Source organism: Haemaphysalis longicornis, unplaced genomic scaffold, assembly GCF_048455015.1.
Source record: "Haemaphysalis longicornis isolate Haplotype H1 unplaced genomic scaffold, Haemaphysalis longicornis Haplotype H1 scaffold_9, whole genome shotgun sequence".
Classification (NCBI taxonomy): domain Eukaryota; kingdom Metazoa; phylum Arthropoda; class Arachnida; order Ixodida; family Ixodidae; genus Haemaphysalis; species Haemaphysalis longicornis.
Window position 1 is genome coordinate 32,142,780 of NW_027526460.1, and position 22,030 is coordinate 32,164,809.

The 22,030-nt window shown below is 47.7% G+C and overlaps 1 protein-coding gene across 1 annotated transcript in view; it reads left to right on the top strand.

The window, feature by feature from the left end:
* Positions 1 to 22,030, top strand: part of LOC144152436 (uncharacterized) — a 294,334-nt gene that overhangs the window by 56,052 nt on the left and 216,252 nt on the right. Inside the window, exon 2 of the transcript XR_013319165.1 lies at positions 11,423 to 11,516. The gene's annotated coding sequence lies outside the window, so the exon portion shown is untranslated. The remainder of the gene's footprint in view (positions 1 to 11,422; positions 11,517 to 22,030) is intronic.

Below are 22,030 nucleotides of genomic sequence, written 5' to 3' on the forward strand. Positions count from 1 at the left end.
CACCTGTTGGGACCTTCTCTTTCAATTGTTCTTGGAACAGCGCCTCAAAAAAAAAACCTCACCCCGCCTGGGTTCCTGGCTTCTCTACCTACGCTTCCAAGAGCTGCTGAGGTATTCGTGAACAAGTGCCACTCCCTAACCAAAGCTGATCTGCACCACCTCATTTGGTTTTGCCCCAAATTAACTCGCTATAGAAATTTCTCTGCCCCCACCAACGATCCCGCGATAGCCATAGACCCTCACTCCGTGGGCACTCCCATCCTTCACAAGATTGCTGTATTCGCAGTCACAAGCGGTCTAGCACGAGCTGTATAGAACGGCCGGTCTGCTCCCCTTCCTTACCCATTCCTTTGATCCTATTCCCCCAACAGGCCTAGGGCCAGCCTTGCCCCAAATAAAGGTTTCTCTCTCTCACTCTTGAGGAGACATCTTTCTTTTATTATATTTACTTTTATCTGGCCTGTTTTTGACACCGTCTTTTACCGCATTTTTATTAAAACCAATCGCACGTCTATTTTTGAATAAAAGAACGCTGCTGCGGCCAGTTATGCACTAATGTTTTGCCTCAATTATGCCTAATGCTTTTTTAAAGACGATAGTCTTTCTTGGGCTACTTAAACGCGATTGATTGATTGATATATCTTTATTTGGCGAGCATGAAGCGCAGATGTTAGGGCGCCCGCCCGGTGGACGGCACCGATTCAGCCACCGGTTCAAAAGTTATAAATATTATTAAACAAGACGCTTATATACGCAAAACCGTTCCAAACTTCTAAAACTGCCAAGATTTGTCATACATGTCCCAATAATATGGCGCGAAGGAAACCCCAGGTACATTTGAGGCAAAATGTAAGCACATAACCGGGATTACGCGCGTTCTTTTAAATAAGCATAGACATGGCCTTGGTTTTCACGATAGCAATTTAAAAAAGAGGCGTTAAAACAATGGTTTGACCAAAAAATACGAAAAGAAGCTGGCGCCCGAGCCTCGAGCTCGAGCGCAACCCTAAGCCGAACAGTAGCAAAGGTTCCAACAGATGGCGTGCGAGCTCTGCAGCGCGGGAAAAGTGGATTTAATTTAGCTACCCTCCATCGCGTCAGACGCGCGAGGAGTGAGAGAGGGGGGAGGAGAATGTATGAGACGGCAGGGGCTGCAGAAGACTATCGCCTTTCGACGACATTTGCAGCGAAGCGAGCAGATACGCGGCCAAGTTTTTCTTCTGAACAATATTGACACGTAGAAATATATGCACTCCGCCAGGTTCAGTAGCTTGGGACGGTTTTGCCTATATATACTCCTTGTTCCAGCATTGTTTCATGTTTGGCCCAGCGGCTGAATCGAGTGACAGACGGACAGATAGACAGACAGGAAAGAAAAAAGGACGATTGAGAGTGCACGTTCGGCAACTGGACACTAATGCTTTCTCAATCACTGTATCATAAAAAAGTGCTTAGGTGTCCTCGGAATTTACACCTAGGAAAAAGAGCTGCAATTATTGTGTGTGACACCGAAGGGTGCACAGAAAAGGCACAGTTCAGAAGCTTGGTGCGCAAGCTTAGCAATAGACGTCTTTTTTTGGAAGTGCCTACGTTTGAGCAAGTTTTATTTGTTACAAGTCTTAATGAAAACCGTTTCTTCAGCTCATTTACACAAAGTTTCATGAACGACAGCATAAAGCTTTAAGAGCTGCATAATTTGTCCCTTTCGACGTCAGTGTAACATTATATGTGCCGTAACATCGTTAAATATCTCTTTTTGCGCAGATGCAAGGCGCCACACAAGGCGGCAAGAAGCTGCTCTTTTTGTGACTTTCTTAACCCTCGCCCGCGCCCCCTAGAAAAAAATAAGATACATAATAATTGGTATTGCCTAAAGGAGTTATTAAATAAAGCTCTAAAAAATCTCAAATTCTGACCGAAAACTTTCAAAGCATAAACACAAACGATGCAATCAGTGCGTAGACAGTCATCCATAACCTAATACCTACGCAAATAATAAGTTGCCGAAAGTTTCACACAAATAAGCACACAAATCCGTTCGCAGAAAAGTTGGCGTACGAAAATGTCGGTGCACCGGAATGCTTGCACCGTAACATCCCGCATTGAAATGTTCCAGTACATCGAAATGTCCTAGGGCCGTTCATAGGCGTCTAAATAGTAGTAACTTGGAATCCCAAACATCAATGCTCAACATTGGGGTTAATTTCAGGTGCAGCACTACCATTGCGTTCGTATAATTCACGACACTTTAACTGTAACAGTGTGCTGTAAATGTATAATTGCTTCCATTTCGGTTAAGCGCCATTGACTTTTTCACGTATATGCATGCTTCTTACGGCGTCGTTTATACTTTTTATAACCGTTTTTAACGCATATCAGTTTTTAGCTGGTGCTGTTCTGATGGAAGCGCCTTGGAAGCAGTGGAGCGCGGCCACAATTTTAATATTTACAATTAACAAAATATCAAACACATTCTCTAGAGCGCACACAAGAATGAGAAAATTCGCAAAGCTTAAAGGCAACAAATATTGAACAAAAAGCTGCGGGAAAAAAACTGCGAAACTACGGCAATATACTGGGAATTTTTCAAAAGGATGAAAAACAATTAATTAAACTTGAACACACCTCTAATTAATATATTCCCTCTGGTAAAAAGCGTTTAAATAGCATTGGGATGAATGGTACATAAATTGAATAAAATAACAATTTAAATGAAAAAAACCAACGAACATTGGTGAATCTATAAACCGGCATTCGAGAAAACGATTTTTGATAAAACGGACGCCGCTTCGATATAATAGCGTTAAAAAAGCGGCGCTCGTTCAGCTCTTGGCAACCCCCCTTGCGCCATAATTTCAGTCTCAGAAACTTGAAGATAGTGCTTTATTTTTATTTATTTACTATTTATTTCATACTTCCAGCCTGAGCGCCAGGCCTTAGGCATGTGTGGGAATAGATATATACAGTAACAAGGACGGCATGATTACCTGTATACATAAGAAAAACACAATACAGCAAAAGAAGAGAAAACGCTAAACAGATTACAAATACATTCATACTAATCCGTATGTAAAAAAAGACAAAATGGCATACCTGCGCGCAAACATATACGTTTTACACCATTTAACGCATCACTGCAGGAAACCGTGCGGATAACTTATTTTCACATTTGACACCGTACTAACATAGCGTTATTTGCCACCTCAGAAAAAAGAAAGAAAACGAAGAAGTAAAAACTGTACACAGTAGCGCGTGTGGACACGTCGTAGGTCCTTCAGGCACAGTTCTTGTGCTGGAAAGTCTTCCCCCCCCCCCCTCACCCCGAGCGAAAAAACCAGGGGAGCACGCTTTGTTTGCTCTGCGCAATCTAAAAATGAGGAGGGGGGACAGTCAAGTCAGCCAAACCTTTTCAGTGGCAGCAATTATCTCCCCCACCTCCTTGGGATAAACCAGAGGAGCAGGCCTTGTTCGTCCTCGTGCACACTACCGACTGCCTCTTTGTTACTCTCAGCGACAACAGATGGGAACCCTCCCTGGTTCCGCTGAGGAGAGGCGAGTGTTGTGTTGGGTGGAGACGGTCCTCCTCTCCACTCCTTCCAGGAAAAAGGAGGGGGACGGGGGCGCCACGTAGCGTCAGTTTTTCGAAGTTTGTGGCGATACGCCTCACCCCGGGCATGAAAAGTGTTGCAGGGAACCTACACAAACAACGTTGCAAAAAATCTACAATAACAGGTTTGTAGCCCACAACCTGAAGTACTCAAACCCGGGAGTCGTTTTTTCTATCTGTTTTCTGAGCGCCACAATTTTGTGTTAACTAGTGCGGAACGACCTGAAATCCAGCCTGTTCTCATAGGCCGCAGCAGAAAAATTTTAGACTGCCCGGGAACCTCGTGAGTTAGTCGTACAAGCCCAATATTTTGCCACGGCATGCCGCTAGAGCCATGCTACGGATATCCCGGAGTCGATTTTTCTAGCTGTCTTCGTTATTAAACGGCGGCCGTTTCTTTTTTCTGCCCCATTCAGTTACGCCCCGGACGGGCGAAGCGCCGGGAGAGGGGCGCAGTCAGGTTTCCGCGGCGCGTGTCCCTCAATCCTGGGGATGAGTTTGAGTGAAACGAATAGTCGGAAAGGGTAAGCTTGGCTGCACGGTTTTGAACTGATTCAATGGCATTAGGGGGAGGGGGTCGTAGATGGGGTCCCTGTCATTAGGTTTTGAAAGAACGAGTGTATTGTAAGCAAGTAGTTTAAAAGAGGATGGTGCCAATGAAAGGTTGCGACTTAAAGAGTCAAGGACACGATTATCTGCGTTAATAACATGACTGGTATGGCGGTGGTGAATAGAGGCAAATAACGTTTTACTTACGTTGAGTCATGTTAACCGTTTATTGCACCACTCTCGAACAGCGAGGAGATCGTTTTGAAGGGCAGTTACGTCAGAGGAATCGATTATTGGCCGCTAATTTCTAAACAACACAATCACCCGCGAAGAGATGTATGTTGGAAGAAACCATGTCGGGGATGTCATTTATGTATATATTAAAAATAAAGAGATTTAGTACTGTGCCTTGTGGTACACCAGAAAGGTTCGGGGACATTAAAGACGAATGCGAGTGGGCATAGACAAATTGTTGATGGTGTGTAATAAATCTTTTGATCCGGGTTAATATTTACGGGTATAAATTGAGCCGTGATATCTTAAGTATTAGTTGAGAATGGAAGAGGTTATCAAAAGCTTCCCAAAGTTTAAAGAAAGGGCGTCAAGTGGGATGCTGCAGGCGTCGTACCGGGCGGTAATGTTAGTACCGCGTGCATACCTTCACGTGTTCAATATTTTTCCCCGGTTTCTGCAGCTCAGACGCTCAAAGTGATGCTCAAGATAGTTTTAGCAACCTCTAAACCATTTCGCTTGGTGCTTCTGGAACCGTCAATTATTAGTGAGGAAGAATGTAGTCCTGTCGACCCTGTAGCCCCGTCGAGGTATTCAGGCAGTTTATGGCTCCCCCATAGCTCCTCATGGCGGACGGTGGAATTTCATCTCCCTGAAAAAAAAAAAAAAATCACTATCTTCCCGAAGGGAACTCTGAGTAGTATGCGAAGCAGCCATGGGGTCGACTCAAGTTCTCATTAGTTTTCAGTTTGATCGCGGCGTCGCGGGAGGAGAATGAGAGGAGCGGAGCGCGGACAGCGCGTCATTTACACCGCGGAGCTACAGTGGCGCCCCCAGCGGAGTATGCAGCGGCTACCGTCGCGACTCTAACCCCAAGCTGCTTCGCATTATCGCGCGCGGAGCCGCAGGTGTTGCCATTCGTTGCGCAATCCCGGAGAGGAGAGGAGGAATGCCGGAGAGGAAAGGAGCGTCGGAGAGGAGGGGAGGGATGCCTCGCATACTACTCAAAGTTCCCCTACGGGAAGATGACGACGGTGGTTGAACGCGAAGCTATCTCGTGATGGATTGTTTGGTTGGCCAGTCCCTAGGGGCATCCTGCCACAATCATCATCAGCAGTGCCTGGCCAGGCGTGCGCAGTGGGGGTGCGGACGGCGGACAACGACGATGGAGGGAGGGACACAGCCCCGAGCACGAGATACTTCGCATCTAAAAAAAATATGTACTCGAAATGCAGAATCATGATATCGCTCTCCTGAAAATGAAGGGTAGTACACAATCTCGCTTCTACGTCCCGTGGGGGAAGGAATGATTAGAGATGTGGTAAGCCCGCTTCTCCTTTCTCGCAGAAACGCACACGCACGTAGGCAAGACGCATGCAGGCACCAATTTGTTTGACTGTCAGAGAAACAATGTGTTACGAAGTAATGTGTTACCCAGTATTAGCAATGAATATCCCGGTGTTCCATATACAACGTTTGATGACTTTTTTTTTCACTAGTTGAGCACGAGCCTTTGTTTAGCTGTGAAAGTCTCGGTGTAGGGATGAAATAATAAAATTCGGGTCAAAGAACGGATTCTGTCATTGCAAGATAAAAGCAGTTAGAAGTCTGTGGGAAGGATCTTCGTCCTGCAGTGGGCATAGCTAAGCTGCTGCTGCTGCTGCTGCTGCTGCTGCTGCTGATGATGATGATGATGATGAGGAGGAGGAGGAGGAGGAGGAGGACGAAGTAGATTATAATTGTAGTGCTGGTAGTGGCGGCAGTAGTAGTGGTGATAGCGACAGTTGCTGCAGCCAGATCGGCTTGTCTTTGCGTTACCGTCTTGATCTCCTGTTTTCGTAGGATTGCGCTTTTTTCACATTTACGAACAACGGAATAACCCTTAGAAACATTATTCGCATTTGTTTCATTCTACCGGGGCCCCAGCCGACAGAATAGAAACAGTCTGAGGAGTTGTTTTCGGCCCGCCTCAAAGAACACAAATCACGGATGGCTCAGGTTGTTCGCGCTTTTTCTTACGAGCTGTTCCAAGTGATAATGTGGCTGTGACCCTATAAATCACGCTCAAGAAAGGCGAGCGCGAAAATACGCAACGAACGTCGCTTTAACTATGACTGATTTAGTGAACCGCTTTCTCTCGTTTTCCAAAAGCTGCTCCTTGGGCCGCTCCCAGCGACGGACACACACAAGTGAGGAAGCCCCGCATGTTTTCGCGACCACAGCTACACAACGACTGTAACCGATTGGCTTTCTTCTTCCCGAAGACGTTAAAACTTGCGTGAACCAAACCAAAGCTTCTCTCCCCCCCCCCCCCCTTTTTTTTTTTTTTCTCGTTTGTGGACAGGCCGCAGCGTCACGACGTACCCCGACGAATGCTCCTGTAAACCTATTCGTCGCCAAGTAGTACGCACACCCTCCGGGTGTGCTGTAAACACGGCGACAAGAACCACGGGGCGGCGGCCCCACCCACTGCCCCGTCCTTGCGTTGTGCCAAACCATCACCTGCGAGATACAGGACAAGCACTAGGGCACCCATATCGAGGTTTCTCGTCTTTCCAAAATCATTGGATGGTAACGTCTAACCACACCGTGACGTCTCCTCACTTGGGCGTATTGGAAGGTTGCTTCGGATGCCTTCGGTCGATGACGAAGCGCTCCAGGACATGCGCTGCCTCGGAGGCGAGCGTAATGCCCTTGCTGAACAGGGCCGAGTCGTTTTCGCACCATGTCCGAGGGGGGCGCCCTGTTGGGCTCGACCGCACCAATTGATGCCTGGGTGCAGCAGCAGCGGCGGCGGCAGCGCCCGGTCGCTCTCATTCTCGGTGCGCCCAGCTCTGGTGGAAGCACAACAAGGGGGATCGTGTTATGGGCAGGGCCATTAGCAGCGGACATTGCCTCTACGACGTCGTCGTTCGGAGATCAACGATGCCTAAGGAATGAGCGCGCATCACGATGGCCGGGCGAGGGTGCGTCGGGGAGGGGAGCGTTTCCTGGGTGCCGGCCGTCGTTGCGTCTCCTGCGGCCGGGCCCCGCCAAGAAGGAGCAGTCCTGGCGGCAGCAGCAGCAGCAGGCGGTCGTCTAATGGCGGCGCCTGGGCAACACATTGGGCTGTGAAGAGTGCGCGTGCGTTCTCTCTCGCTGCGCTCTCACCCCCTCCTCCTTGGAAGGCCCCGTAAAAACCGTGCGTCGGAAAACATCAAAGGGCGCCTTGTCGCCAGGTGCGAAGATATATCGGCTGCATTATGCACGCTCAAAGGCCCCTTCTGCCAGCCGGGGGCTCGCCTACGGGCCCGGCCAGGCGAGAGTGCGCCGAGCAAGCGCGCACGGCGACGAGTGCCGCTTTCTCCGTCCTGCAAGCCACCCACCCACACGCACGCACCTAACAGTTTGCCTCCAGCCGTTACCAATAAAGCTTACCTTGCGCGACAGCCGTTTGGAAGTTTGCTGGGGTTACGTTACGCCGGTGTTTGTTACGCTGCTAACGGGGTCCAGGATTGAATTACAACTCCTCTTGCCTCTGTACGTACTCCGCAAATGGCTAAGGGGGATTAATGGAGTTAAAGATAACCGGATTAGAGAGATTGGCTACTCACTAACCTCATAAGGGGGTAAAAGTGGCGGATCCTCAGTTCGTTATTCACTCGGGAAGGAGGCACACACGCTCGCACACCCCTAGGCTGATGCATACCTTAAGTTATTTCATCAGAACTTTAAGCTTTCCGCATTAAAATACCTGGGCCTCAGGCGCTGTGTTCCTCCTCGTTCGTGTTAATGGGTTAGAACGGCGATCTAACGATCACACGGGGTATAAACCCCTTCCTTAACGCTTTGAACTGTTTGTTGGTTGTAATGAAACAATGAAACGTTTCTATCACCAGCTAGCGAGTAAACATATGCCGCCACATTTGTGGCAATAGCTGTCCTCTTTGCGGAATCGAGTGAATGGCGGGGTGTGCCATAGCTTCTCTACGCGGGTCACCAACGTCAAATGTCCAAGGACTAATTATCACAAGAAAAACATTAAAATATTGAGGGAGAAACTAAGCCTACGACTTTAACACTCGCTAGTTAGAGAGGCTTTACAGAATTAGTGCAATGAACCTTCATCACGTGGGAGACGAATGGAATGGATTTGAGGTCAGTCGGGGAATAAGCAACGCCGGACCATTTCAGGCAATCTCTATCTTTTATTGGCCGATTCCCTCTCCCGGAAAACATATGAATCTGTGTCCTTATATTGTTAGATGCAACTAACTGTATTTGAGGTTGGTGGCGTCAATAGATATAACTACCCTGGCCGGCCATTTTTCCGTGGTCGGAGTACTTAACGGACAAACCACAATGGTAACTCAGTGGTAAAGGCATTGCGCTGCTGCTGGAAACAGGGGGGAGGCTTCTCGAGTCATGGAAAGTAGGACCCGCGTTTTACAGCGCAGCTGTTCTAGGCTAGGTTCTGAACAAAAGTGCGCGGGTTCGCAGAATGTCGCACCGAAAAATTTTACGGCAAAAACAACTTTCCTGTTGATTGTTTGTAGCTCTCAATCTAATGCGCGTATCATTAAAAAATTGCTCTGAAATTGGCCGCTAGGACGACTCCATTATTACACAGAATTTCATTTACTTGTCGTGATTAGTTAGGTCACAGTGAAGTAGTAGATGCTACAGAATTCCAGGCTGCTGTCAACACATGTCCATGTATACGCAGGGGGTATGGTCACAGAAAACGACTATAACGCTTGTGTTGTTGAGTCTACACCGAAACAAATTATAGGACAATTAGCCGCTAAGAAGACTCTAACGTTACGCCGAGTTTCATTTACAGTTCCTCAATATGTAGTTCACAGTGAAGACGGAAGTATTGGGAGATTTCCGTATTCTGTCAATACATGATGTATACGAAAAGGAAATGGACGGAACTACTTTTTCTCTCTAAAGCAAGTCCTTCCAAGTTTTATTCTGCTAATTAACTGGAACGTATGTTAAATCACAAATTTCTGGCCACTGAGAACGTGGTCGCGGGTTCTATTCCCGGCCGCGGCGGCCGCTTTTCTGATGGAGGCGAAAAGCAAAAACGCCCGTGTGTACGAGATTTCGGCGCACGTTAAAGTCAAAATTAATCCCGAGCCCTCCACTACGGCGCGCCTCAACGCCTGCGTTGCGTCAGCGCGTTAAACCGTACAATCAATAAATCAATCAATCAATCAATCAATCAATCATTTCTGGCCTACATGACCTGGTTTTCTTTAAGTATACATCCTAAATCGAGTCATTAAGAAGTGGAAAAAATGTTATTTGCGGGATCCCACCGTTTCGTAGGAAATGTCTCAAGCACACAGAATCTGTGATTTCTTTGCGCTTGAACTCGTGGCAGTACAGTGATAGATTAAATGGAAACATTATCTTTAGACGGGGAACCTTCCTTTAAAAATCGACCAGCCTTTTACGTGCGGGTACAGGGGGTATAGGGTGTGCACCCTATTTTTATGCATTCAACAAACTGATTGCTATCTATGCCTTACAGTACACCCATTCTTTACTTCATTCCTGGCCTCACATTTTTCTTTCACCCTGCAACAAGCACTTTGTTTTTTCCGAAAACACTATCCTTACATTGTAATTTCCTGCCACCTGATTGATTCTATAAGAGAGTCCATGGACATACGATATTACTGAAACCTTCGAACTTTCTTCGCTGTGCATGCTTTCCAACGTTGTAAGTTTTACAGCGAAGCTGTTAGCCTCCAGTTGGTCGGAAAATTTTGTGTGGTAAACAAAAAACCCAGACAGGACCCAGCAGTCATGCCCAAGACGCTGAGCGCATGCGCCAGGCTAGATAGACATACAGCATAAAGCTCAGTATTCGTGTAAAGAAAAAAACACAAAACATGCATCGAAACCACATGATGTATACAAAGCCTGTGAACAATGGACCCCCCCCCCCCCCTCTGTTCCTGGTTAAGATTAGGTGTGCAGCGGCTCTCGAAAAGGGGGAAGGGGGGGTGGGGGCGACGTCATTTAAGGGCGAGCGCGTGCGTCAGGCTAGGCACGATTTAGTATTTGTCGCCACAGAAGCCGAGCGCAAGCGACAAACCCGCCGAGACGACGAGGAACATTTCAAACCCCCCCCTTCCCCCCCTTCAGCATGTGTAGGGGTTTACAACAGCTTCGCTGGACATCCACTTTCGCAAGGTGGGATGGCGGCCATTTTTTTTTTAATGACGATATTCTTTCTTGGGCTACTTAAACGCAAAAATTTTGGTCTATCGTTCTCTATGTCGCTCGACTGGGCCACCCGGGCAATAGTTGAGAGTTCTTGAACAGGACGGTTATATAGGCAAAGCATCACCAAACTACTAAATCTGGAGGCAATGCTCATACTTGACTTGTCAACATTGTTGAGCAAAAAGAAAACACAAGGCATATTGAAGGAAGACATCAATACATATGAGATGTTTGCAGTGTGCTCCCAATTAAAAACACATGGCTGCTTGATTTGTGTGATAGGAAATAAAAAAGCACACCTTAAAATTTTTTTCACCCCAAAACACAAGAAGCGGTCGCGGCGCCCCCTAGGGGTGGCATTCCAAAATGCCGAACAGAAACAAAAAGTTCCAGTAGATAGTCCCAAGTTGGGGAGCGCGGCAAATTTGAATTGACTGAGGGAATCATCCACCGTGTTTATTGTGGGAGAAGTGAGACGAGAGGAGAAGAGCGTAAGAGAAAGAGGAGAGAGGCATTTGCATGGTAGGGGCGGCAGAAGAATCGCCTTTCCACGATATTTTAAGCGAAGCGAGCAGATACGCTTCCACTTTTTTCTTCTTGTTTTAAGTTTAGCTTCCGTAACAGCCGTCCACACGATGCCGGGGAAACATTTTGCGGATAACGTGTACGTGGGGCAAACCGGCAGGTGTATAAATATAAGATTGAGAGAACCCGTGTGTAATCTAAAAGGCGCCCTTGCCCACTTTTGGCCTTACTTTGCGACGCGTGCACGGATTCACACCCTGTTTTGATGACACTGTCACTCTCTTCCAGCGTTGTGGTAAAACATCAGGAGAAACTGTCGAGGCTTCCCTCATTTCCTCTCACAAAGACGATTGTGGGCACCATTCATCGTTAGCATCATCAGGTAAGGAGATGTCATTACTTTCCTCGATTGTATGAATTCTGAGAGTGGCGACGTGTTGGTGTGTATGCCGTCGATATTCGTTGCATTATTGTGCGCAGTGCTGTATGGTATTTAAGTCTGTTTTAAAGCGAAATTGTTCTTGGTGTGACCAATGGCGTTTTATCAAAAAAATAATGCATTTCCCCATAGACTGGTTGGACAACCGAAGAGTTCTGATAAGATCTCTGGACACAGCGCGTGCGTGAAACCGGTCTTCCACTGTGTCAAAACGTTTACTTGAAAATCGCGAAAAAGGAGCGGTTGTAGATAAGTCAATTACACGTGTCGATCGTGAAGGAGGAGTACAATAGTAAATAACTTTATCTCATAAACCATATATGGGTATACATTAATACCGTTCCCAGATGTGTTTACTTAGTGCAAGAAAAATTGTCGCATGAGTTCGTTCTTCGTTCGCGATTTGGGTCTTTGAAGGCTTGAAGATCCATTTGGCGCACTTTCAGCGAAAGTTGTACGCACTTTTAGCTTTTGCGCTTCCATCAGATTTCTTTAGAAAGGTAGGTTAATGTTCTTTTCGATTAAATAATGTTGTTAAAAACGCTTGTTCGTGTTTTCCTTTCTTTCCCTCCTTTGTGTGCGCTAAATACCAAAGAAGAATCATTTACAACTTGGCCGGCTCTCTGTGATGCTTCAGTATAGGCCCCCTATATGCCGGTAAGTACGGTATCGAAGCGCGGCTCGCTTTCTCCGCAAAACCGTGGCGGGAGGCCGTGAAATGTACCCGAGGTGCCGCCTCGCAAGGGTGCCCCCAAGCGTACCTCGGTGGAGCGCCGCATCTGACACCCTGGGCGGCCCGGTCCTGCCAGAGTCGCCCAAGGCGCAACCGTGGCTCTCCGGTGGGTGCCTTCCTTTCAGAGCACGCGGCGTCACCCAAAGGCGAGCTGCGCGCGGGAATGGAAAGGCCGGCTCGTCTGAAAGCACGCTTCACTGGTTTCTGGGCCTGGCTATTCAGGTTATACATACCCTTCACCGCGCTTTCTCCCTCTTTGAGAAGGGCCAGATTCTGCAGATTCTGTCAAGGTGCCATTCATTTCTCCTCTCTCCTTCACACCCAGGTCGCGCATGATGTGGTGGAGTTAGCAAAGAGAGGTGTGAAATGTGCGCCCAAGAAGGAAAGATTACCGTGCGTCTGTCCTCTTGCCAACCAATGAAACTGCGGAAAGGGTCCCAGTACCTCTAGAGTATACTGTGTACTTGGGAGGGCATAGCGTATACAAACACCAGTTCTGGTTCAAATGCCTCCATCAAACAAGAAAGAGGCAAGGTTTGACCATACACACGTACCAGATGTTCTAAAACAAGCAGAGATAGCACAGTTATGAACATCTGGTATCGTGCACGCCGTGCTTCCGCGATGGTGTGGGTATAGCTGAGAAGCGCACAGCTCTGGCTTATAGACAGGACCGGCGTGGCTGTCCGAGTTAACTCCAGAGCTTAAGCGTAAGTACCCAATTGAAATATTAAAATAGCGACCTCGCAAACGTCCAGCCGCAAACTCAATGCTTGGAAGGTACCATTTGCGCAGTATCAAACGCGCTGGCCAAGCTTTTTAGTTGGCAGCACTCGGACCGCCGCTACTGCAGTTTGACCCGCCGCGGTGGCTCAGTGGCTAAGGCGTTGCGCTGCTGAGCACGAGGTCGCGGGTTCGATTCCCGGCCGCGGCGGCCGCTTTTCTGATGGAGGCGAAAAGCAAAAACGCCCGTGTGTGCGAGATTTCGGCGCACGTTAAAGAACCCCAGGTGGTCAAAATTAACCCGGAGCCCTCCACTACGGCGCGCCTCATCGCCTGCGTTGCGTCGGCGCGTTAAACCCTACAATCAATCAATCAATCAATCAGCTACTGCAGTTTGGCGGCGCTGACGGCGACGGGTACGGCGACGGCGTTGTTACCGAGAGAGCGACAACACAAAAAAAACTGCTGAGGAAAGTGTGGCGAAAGCGTTCGGGGGAGGGCAGTATGCTGTGCCCGCACGAGACGCCGGACTGTGCAACGATTGGCGAAAACGGGGTAGGGGGGGGGGGGGGGGGGGGGGCATGACGATGGTGTGCGCTCACTTCCTAAGACGCAGTTTGCGGTACCTTCCTGAGATGCACTTCCCGCCGCCTACGCAGAGGCTCACCATCGCTGCCGTCGAAAGAATCCACGAGTGAGTGCTACCTCAGTGATGGTGTGCGTTCGCTTTCAAAGACTCAGTTTAGCTGCGCACAAATTTTGCATTCCAGAATATCGTAATCGCCAGCCACAATTTTTGTGGAGCTTTACCATGGCTTGACGCGTAAGGGCAAAATGCACTGGTTCGGACCACGCCAGCATCAACCATCGTTCCATCGGCTGAAATTCCTGATTGGAGAATGGACAACTCGGTCCTGGCTTCCGACTGTTACCTTACTTCCCTCGTGTAAATTTATTCTCTTTTTATTTCTTCTAACAGCAGAGCTGTTGGGGTTGACATAAATCCGACCGGCGAGTACATAAAACCTCAAGCACACGTGAGAGCGATCCTCGCGGCGACCGCCTGCCGTCGTCCAGGCTTGCGCGTCGGCTTACGCCACATGAATCGTCGCCGTCAAGTAGCAACCGGCGCGCCCCGGGTCCGCCGCGCCGAAGACGATGACGACGAATCTGTAAAGCCATCCTTTCACACTCCACACGTGGACGAAGGGAGGGAGTAAAAACGCTTATTTACATTTTTTAGTGGTTGGGCGGCACTCCACTGGGGTCTTGTGCCGCGCCCGACAGTTCCCCAGCAGGGGTGATACCCTTGGTCCAGGGCTCCAACGGCCTCTGCTGCTTTGCGTGCATGCTAAATCAGACCTATCTGGTCTTCACAGAAGTCGCTGGCCAGCAGTACCATCCATTGCTCTGCATTACGGTTTCTGATTTTGGGGACAGCCGTTGTGATTTGGTATTCCCATGTGGTGTGGTAGAGGGTACGTTTTTCTTGATGGCACAATGGGCATGCGTCTGCATATCGAGTCGGACTAATTTTGCATCAGCACGTTTAGGTTTGGGAACGTGCCCGTCTGCAGCTGTCTCCAGTCGGCGGTTTTTGACATCGTCAGGGATTTGTGTGGCGGAGGGTACCTTTTCGTGACATCCCTGTAGTACTCCGAGTATTCCGGGGGGACTGGCATAGGTTCTTCGAGGTCGGAATTATCGGGTGCTCGGTTGGTAGTATAGCCTCGAGCTACCCTGTCCGCCTCTGTGTTTCCCTCTATTCCCGAATGCGCCGGGGCCCACAGGATCCTGTGTTGAATCTTAGTTGGATGGTCAGGGTGTTGGGGTACAGCGCCTATAGCCTGGAGGAGTACACGGAGTCCGCAGTGGCTTATTCGTCCCTTCAAAAAGTGCCGGCAGGCCTTTTGCGAGTCGGAAATTATTGTAAATGATCGGCCCGTCCGGAAGCCTTCCACCGCAGCCAGAGCGACAGCTAGCTCCTCAGCGTCTGTCACGGTACAATGACGTTAGCGAGCCACCGGTGATCATATGAAGGTCTGAGTCTATGACTACAGCCACTCTTCGTCCTTTCCTTGGATCTCATGTGGCTGCGTCCACGTACTCTGTGTTGTACTTGGAGGAGAACGTGTGGCGTATGTAATCTGCTCGTGCTTGGCGCCTGCCTCGATCAAAATTGGGGTCCATGCTTTTAGGCACGGGGGCCACGTGGAGCTTCCAGCGGATGTCATAAAAAATGTCAGTTGTATTGGACATTTCTCCGATTTGTTCCGTGCTAACCCCGCTGTCACAGGAGCGTCCTACCCGTCGGGGTCTGCATCAACCTCTCAGTCTAGGCCTTGAATTTGGCTTCTTTATGTTCTTGAAATGTGTTATGGACCCCTGAAACAGTGGCTTTTCTGTTGACGTGCATATTGGTAGCCTGTACGCCGTCTTGTACGTTTTTCTTATAATTATTTCAGTCTTTTGCTCTTCGGAAAGGTTCATCTTCTGGTAGGGCAGGCTGCATGTCACCCTGCTCACAACCAAGTTGTGCATCAGCTTCAAAGTATCTTCTTCTCTCATTCTAGGAGACCGGAGGAAGATCCACACGTGGAGACGGCCTCCAGACCAACTGACGGAGAAGAAGTGGAGGTCTACCGAGGCGAAGACGTGCTACAAGATGGTTTGTACACGGCTGTGCCGTCGGAGGGCTCAGAAGGGATGACGGCGGTTTCCATTGAATAAGACACTGTACATACATTAATGGGCCTTGCTTTCCAGTGCCGTCTAAAACGGCTTTGCACTGCTAGGGTCCGGTTGCTCCCTGTCTCCTGGGATCCGCTGTCAATAGGTCGACCCCCAGCTTTGATGTTTCTCCAGCCTTGCACCACTAGTGCAAGTTCCGCCAAAGTTTTATTTTCAGCAGTTTTTAACTACATGCTCCCCTTTACCACATCTGCGCTCTGCATTTTCTTCCCTTGGTTTTCCTGACCCCGTATTCGGGAGGCAGTAGTAGTTCCTTCTTCCTTCCTTACGCAGTATATGTTGTATCTATGTCACAGGCACACGCTGTTTATTCGGCTGCGTCACCTGTTTTAGACGGATCGTAGACTCCTTAATCACGGCCGCGGCGTTAAAAATAATGTCCCACCTCCTTGAACTTTCATAGCGATGCTGGGTGCCACTTATGAGTGCAGCAAGCAGTCATGTATACATAAATATAGGACAGAGGGGAGGAGGGGGTGTAAAGCACAGTACATGTCACCCGACATGTCCCGCACTGTAAAAACTCGCCGTCACTTTAACGGCCATCTCTCCGTTAATTTTGACGAGCTGCCGCCGTCCAAGGGAAAAGACGTCCTTTCTCCCGTCAATAAAGAGGAGAGGGGGAAAACTACAGGACCGCAGCAAAACAAACAAACTGCTTCTAGGCGTAAAGCGCTCCAATTGGCTCCCGCAGTCGTGCAGGACCCTCCGGGAAGACTTTTTTTTTTTTTTTAGCCGGGCCATCTTCCGCCGCCTTCGTCTTCCTCCCTCGGTGCTGCGTTGTTTGTCCTGCGATTCTGCGTGTCGTCGCGCCATTTTTTGCCTGGTGTGCCACAAGTGACAACATTCTAAGCCAGGAGGCAATGACACCTGAAGAAGGTGAGTACTGTTCCCTTGCTTTTGTGCCAGAAAAGGTGTGGGAGGCGTGTTCTTTAGAGCTCGTTTGTGCGCTCACCGCGTGCGAAGCACATGGGTGAGCAGCGCCTTAGGCCTGGGTCTCTCGGCCCGCTTGAGCTGTAGCTGATGGAGGTACCCTTGCTAGCGCTCTTTATTGGCTTCGAACAAAAAGCAAAAGGATCGCGTTCAATGCTTCTTTTCGCCTTTCAATGGGACAGGATATTGCTAACGTGTGAATAAACGTGCAAGAAGTAAAGCGTGCATCGGCTTCCGCTGAAAGCGCACAGGCCGCAGGAGTTTATGCAGAATTTCGATTTTGGGGGCCTAGACAATACTCGCACGGGCGCCTAGACAATACTCCAGATGTTTTTCAACCATGGGAAGAGAGTGAGCCGGCAAGGATAACGAAGACAAATGTTTCTGGCCCCAACCGCCGTGGGCGCCGGCTTCTTTCGCCGTGTCAATATGGCTGCCCCGCTCTCGGTGGGCCCTCTCCGGAGGTCTTTCTCTACACGAGTAGGCCAGCTTCCTCGTAGGGGGACGCCTAATTGCCATTTTCTTCACTTTCTTGTTTCCGCTCGACTCAAGACGGAAGAAAAACTTTAAAACCTTCGATCTTGGTCTTATGCAACCATAGATCTCAGAGTGGTATCTTCCCTTAAGAGCTACCTACGGTCCTAAACTGCGATGGAAGCCGTGTTGAGGAACGGTGAGGAGGATATGGGGAGTAAAAGTCCTAAAAAGTGAAAGCGCGGTCTATACGCCGGTCTTTAACGAGTGCGGCTGTTATTTGGATGATTCTTGGTAAAAAGAAAATAACTGTTTCGGTGTTTTCTGTTACACTTACATCACAAAAAGCAACAGGGTTACAGTTGCAAGTTCCTCTTTTTGAAAAGTAACTAGCTACAGTTTCGAGTCATGGAAAAGAAGTAACGAGATAGCAGTAATTCGGTACTGTCACTGTTACTGCCAAGGACTGGAACAGACTCACGAAATCCGACTGGCTGACAATGACGTTACATACACGCTGTGCCCCTGAAACTCGCAAAGACACGGACGCCGTGGGAAATAGGGAAAGAGCGACGCGACCTTTTCTCTTTTTCGGTATTAGCCTTTTTATCAATTTGGTAGTGCGCTATAACAGGTGTAAATGTAATGGTAGCTAAATTAGAAACCACTGATAGTTTATTAGTCGTGGCATGGCGTTTATTTAATGCTTCAACCCTTTCTGTGTCTTGTACAGAGTTTATTAACCTGTGGGCTTGTAAATTTTCAGCACGCAGGTCAAGGCACACTTCGGGGACTGCCGGCAACACCACATCTTGCTGTCATAGGTGGGTATTTGTCATTTATAAATTTACACAAAGCAGTTATTTTCAAGAAAAAAAATTAACGGCTTTATAAGCAAAGGAGAGGCAAGTGGTGGCATAATTTGGCTTGCGAATTCTGTAGGCAGAATCGACATTGCTGAAGGATTTTTTTTAAATCTTGCTTTATATTTAATGAAATGTAATACCTCTTGAAATGCATTTTTATGGATTCAAATGTTGATAACGTCGCAGCTCAGGCCAGTTTTGGCATAACAATTCGAGGTGCTTCGGATGCATTTTACTGAATGGCAGTGGGCTTACCATAACGATATCGTAGCTCAAACGAAATCTTTGCATAGCCCCTTCAAACACGATTTTGCGAATGTGACATAATATTCTGTCTATGCAGGTTCAAGCTTGGGAGACATTCGTCAGGTCGTGCTTGCAGTCGATGGACATGAATGCATGGCCACTGCTAGCATGGAGAAGGCAATGGGACTACTACTTGGAGCCTTCTTCGTTTTCAATATTTCGTACCCGTCTGGCTGCCCTCTCACCATGGAGTTCTTTCAAAGGTAAATGAACTTGAAGTGATAGTTTTTCTGATACAGTTTGCAATTTAAGTGTCAGCAACTAGTTTCCTAAGATAACGAGCATTCATGAAAATGTCTCGTCTGTCTCGCGACGGACAACTTCGCCTCCCTTGGTACCACAATACAGTAAACTCATGATAATTCAAACTCAAAGGGACCCCGATGAATCTGTTTACATTATCAGAGATTTCAATAATCAGAAGTTATCATAAATATGGTTAGGGGCAACATACAAACTTGTGCTGTAATGAAACATTCACATATATTTAGTAGTAAAGCATTCACGCAGAATAGTTGCTATTCACACCCTGAAAAAAGAATTACGAATGGATTACTGCTTTGCTTTGCATGAGAGTGCAAAACAGTTTTTTTTTCTTTCTTTCTCAATCTACACGCGGTTGTTGGCGCGTGCATGTCGTTTTGACACGTGTATGCAGGTAATAGGATTTGTTTGTGACTATTAGTGATATGAGGATGCAAATTTGCAGCTAGAAGCAGCAAATGCAACCGATATTTTCTGCCAAGTACAAGCGAAGAGTGCGAATTAACCGAATTTACGTAATGAAGCTGTTTGAATTAAACGACTTTAAAATATATTGCAAACAGCGGGCAACCAAAATTTTGAAATTTGTGAGAATTAACAGAAAGTGTGAATTGTCCAAGTTTGAATTATCTTCACTGTACTGTACTTGGTACAGATATCTATTCTAGGCATGATGATAAGTAACCTATTCTTTCCTAGCATTGAGGTGAGGTGCTGTTCAGTGTGAAATGTAAATGCACAGGTTTTCTTAATATTTTTTTTTTCAAATTTAAAGTTTTGTGTGCTTTATGCACCGAAGCTAAACCTGGGCTGTGAGGTACACTGTAGTGGTAGACTGCATGTACAAAGCTTCCGATATTTCTTACTGATTATTTTCCAAATTATTCCCTGACACTTGACCACATGTGCTTTACAGAAAGAATTTCATTTTATAAATTATATCGCATATGCCATCATAAAGCCTAAATATGTAGTAGTCAGTTCATGACCTATAGATTTATCTTATCTCTTTTCAATTCCTTTCCAGGTACTTCGGGCAGATCAACCCATCCAAAGGACGAGGCAAGGGGTTGACCAGTGGCATAGCACCGATGTTGCTGAGCCTTCTTAAAGCGCTTTAACATAGGTATGTTGAACCTTTAATTATGACCAGTATATAGGTATGACCAGTAGGTTAAATCAAAACAGTATGCTTACCACGCATGCATGTCGCAGAGCAGCGAAACGTCGCTGCTGAACGATTTCAAGCAATCACTAAAATGAATATTGCTCTCTCTTTCATTTTTTTTCTCAGGTAATGCACCCATGGCTCCTGGTAAACAAGTAGCAGTCTGGAAGTTTGGCGCTTTTTAAATCTATGTTCCATCCATGTACCCACTGTACCATTCAATTTATGCATCCATTGTACCATTCTCGAGGAATAAATATACGGACACAGATGCCAGCTTTTGTAGCATCTTTTATTTGATAGTGTCCCTTGTACGTGGCACTCACACAATTCATTCCCCAATTTTGTATTTAATGATAAGAAGAAAAAACTGATGCCTGATCAATTTTGACAGCCTAATACAATTTTATATTGACAGAAGTGCACAACAGCCCAAATAACATCTGAAGCCGTCATTATGACGACTCCTTAGTAGTATAGGATGACAACAAAAACGTCAAAATGACGACCAAATGTATAATGAAAAGACGGGCTGTCATTTTGACGACTTCTTGTATATCAGGTTGACAGCTGGTCGTCAAAATGACAGTGAAAGTCTTTTTGACGACATTCTTGTATATTAGGTTGACAAGTGAGTCGTCAAAATGAAGCCAGCACGTCATTTTGACGACTAATTTGTATTTCAGGATGACAAGTAGGCCGTCAAAATGACCAAAAACGCCGTCATTTGGTATTGACGACCACTCATCAATTTGACGGCCAAAGGCTTGGAAATAGAGCTGCCAGAACTTTTCCGTAATTTTGACCAAATTTTTTTTACAGTGCGGGGGTGAGAAGTTCCATGCGCCCACGAACGGAAAAGGCCCGTTGGGAAGAAGGATGCACCACTGTCTTCTCCGCGGCCTGTCTCACATCTGTGGCCGTTGCTATGGCGACCTTGTCCGGTACCTATTGCGTTGCCACTCTACCACCACTGCGATTCGCGTCGTTCCAATGTGCCGCTTGGTTTAAGGCGAAAACCTTAGGTGTCTCATCAAACGCGAATTAAAAGTGACCGTATACAGTTGTAGTCACCATCATAGTCGTCGGCGTCAACACGAATGCTACCAAAATAGCCGCCGCTGTAAAAAAAGAGAAAATGAATAGTGCTCGTTCGTTATATACGAACCGGGACATCAGAGCAACAACCGCAGCCAAGTTCAGTAGCCCCAGCGCTAACCGGGCAGCGTTGAATGAAACAAGAATTAGCCTGAGGCTTGTGCTGTGACGGCACGTGACACCGTGATGACTTGGAAGCTAGCACGTGACGGCACGTGCATAGCACGGGTGCACGCGGAGGAGAGCTCCGACTGTGGGGAACCTGCAGCGTCAAGTGCGCCCGAAGTGCCTGTCGGAGCACTTCGCGCCTAAGACGAAGGGAAAGAAGAAAGAGACGCAAACATGATGTAGCAGTCAAGTGGTCTGTGATAATCGCTATAAAAACTCCGTTTCATACATGAAGTGCAACGCTGTCAAAGCTAGCGCTCTTGTTTGCGCTGTGTGCTTCCGCGACCAAAAGTAGTGGGTTGCTTGCGGTGAGCCAGAAACAATAAATGCTTCGCCGGCAAGCTTAAAGCATAAATATTTATCATCAGCTTGACAAAAAACGTCCGTGTTGCCGGACAAACGATCGAAATATGCGAGTTTGTATTTTATGTTTGTCGCTTTCGTATCAGGTTTTCGCTCTTCGCGCAACCTTGAACGCCGTTTTTTGGTTTTAAATGCAGAGCATTTGTGTAACTCACGATGTCACCCGTGCGTCGGCGTCCGCAGCAGCCAGCCTCCCCCTACACTATAAAAAGAAATAACAGTTACCGGCGCCTGGTTTCGATCCCGCGACCCTGCGGGCGGAACGCAAGAAGGTGCTCTACCCACTGCGCCACAAAGCCGACACAGAATGAAAGGCTACGAACGCGCCTATATCCTTGACTCATTCAAACTACGTCAAGAAGCTGCTGATACAACACATTCACTACCTATGGGCGGAACGCGAGGTACATGGTGCTCTTCCCACTGCGCCACAAAACCGACACAGAATCAAAGGCTACGAACGCGCCTTATATCCTTGACTCATTCAAACTACGTCGTCAGCGGCGTGCGTTGGCGACTCAGCGGCGTGCTAGCGGCGTGATAGCTGCGTGGTGTACACGTGATAGCACCAACCCCCCAAACACTAAACGTTAACGCAATACACCCACCC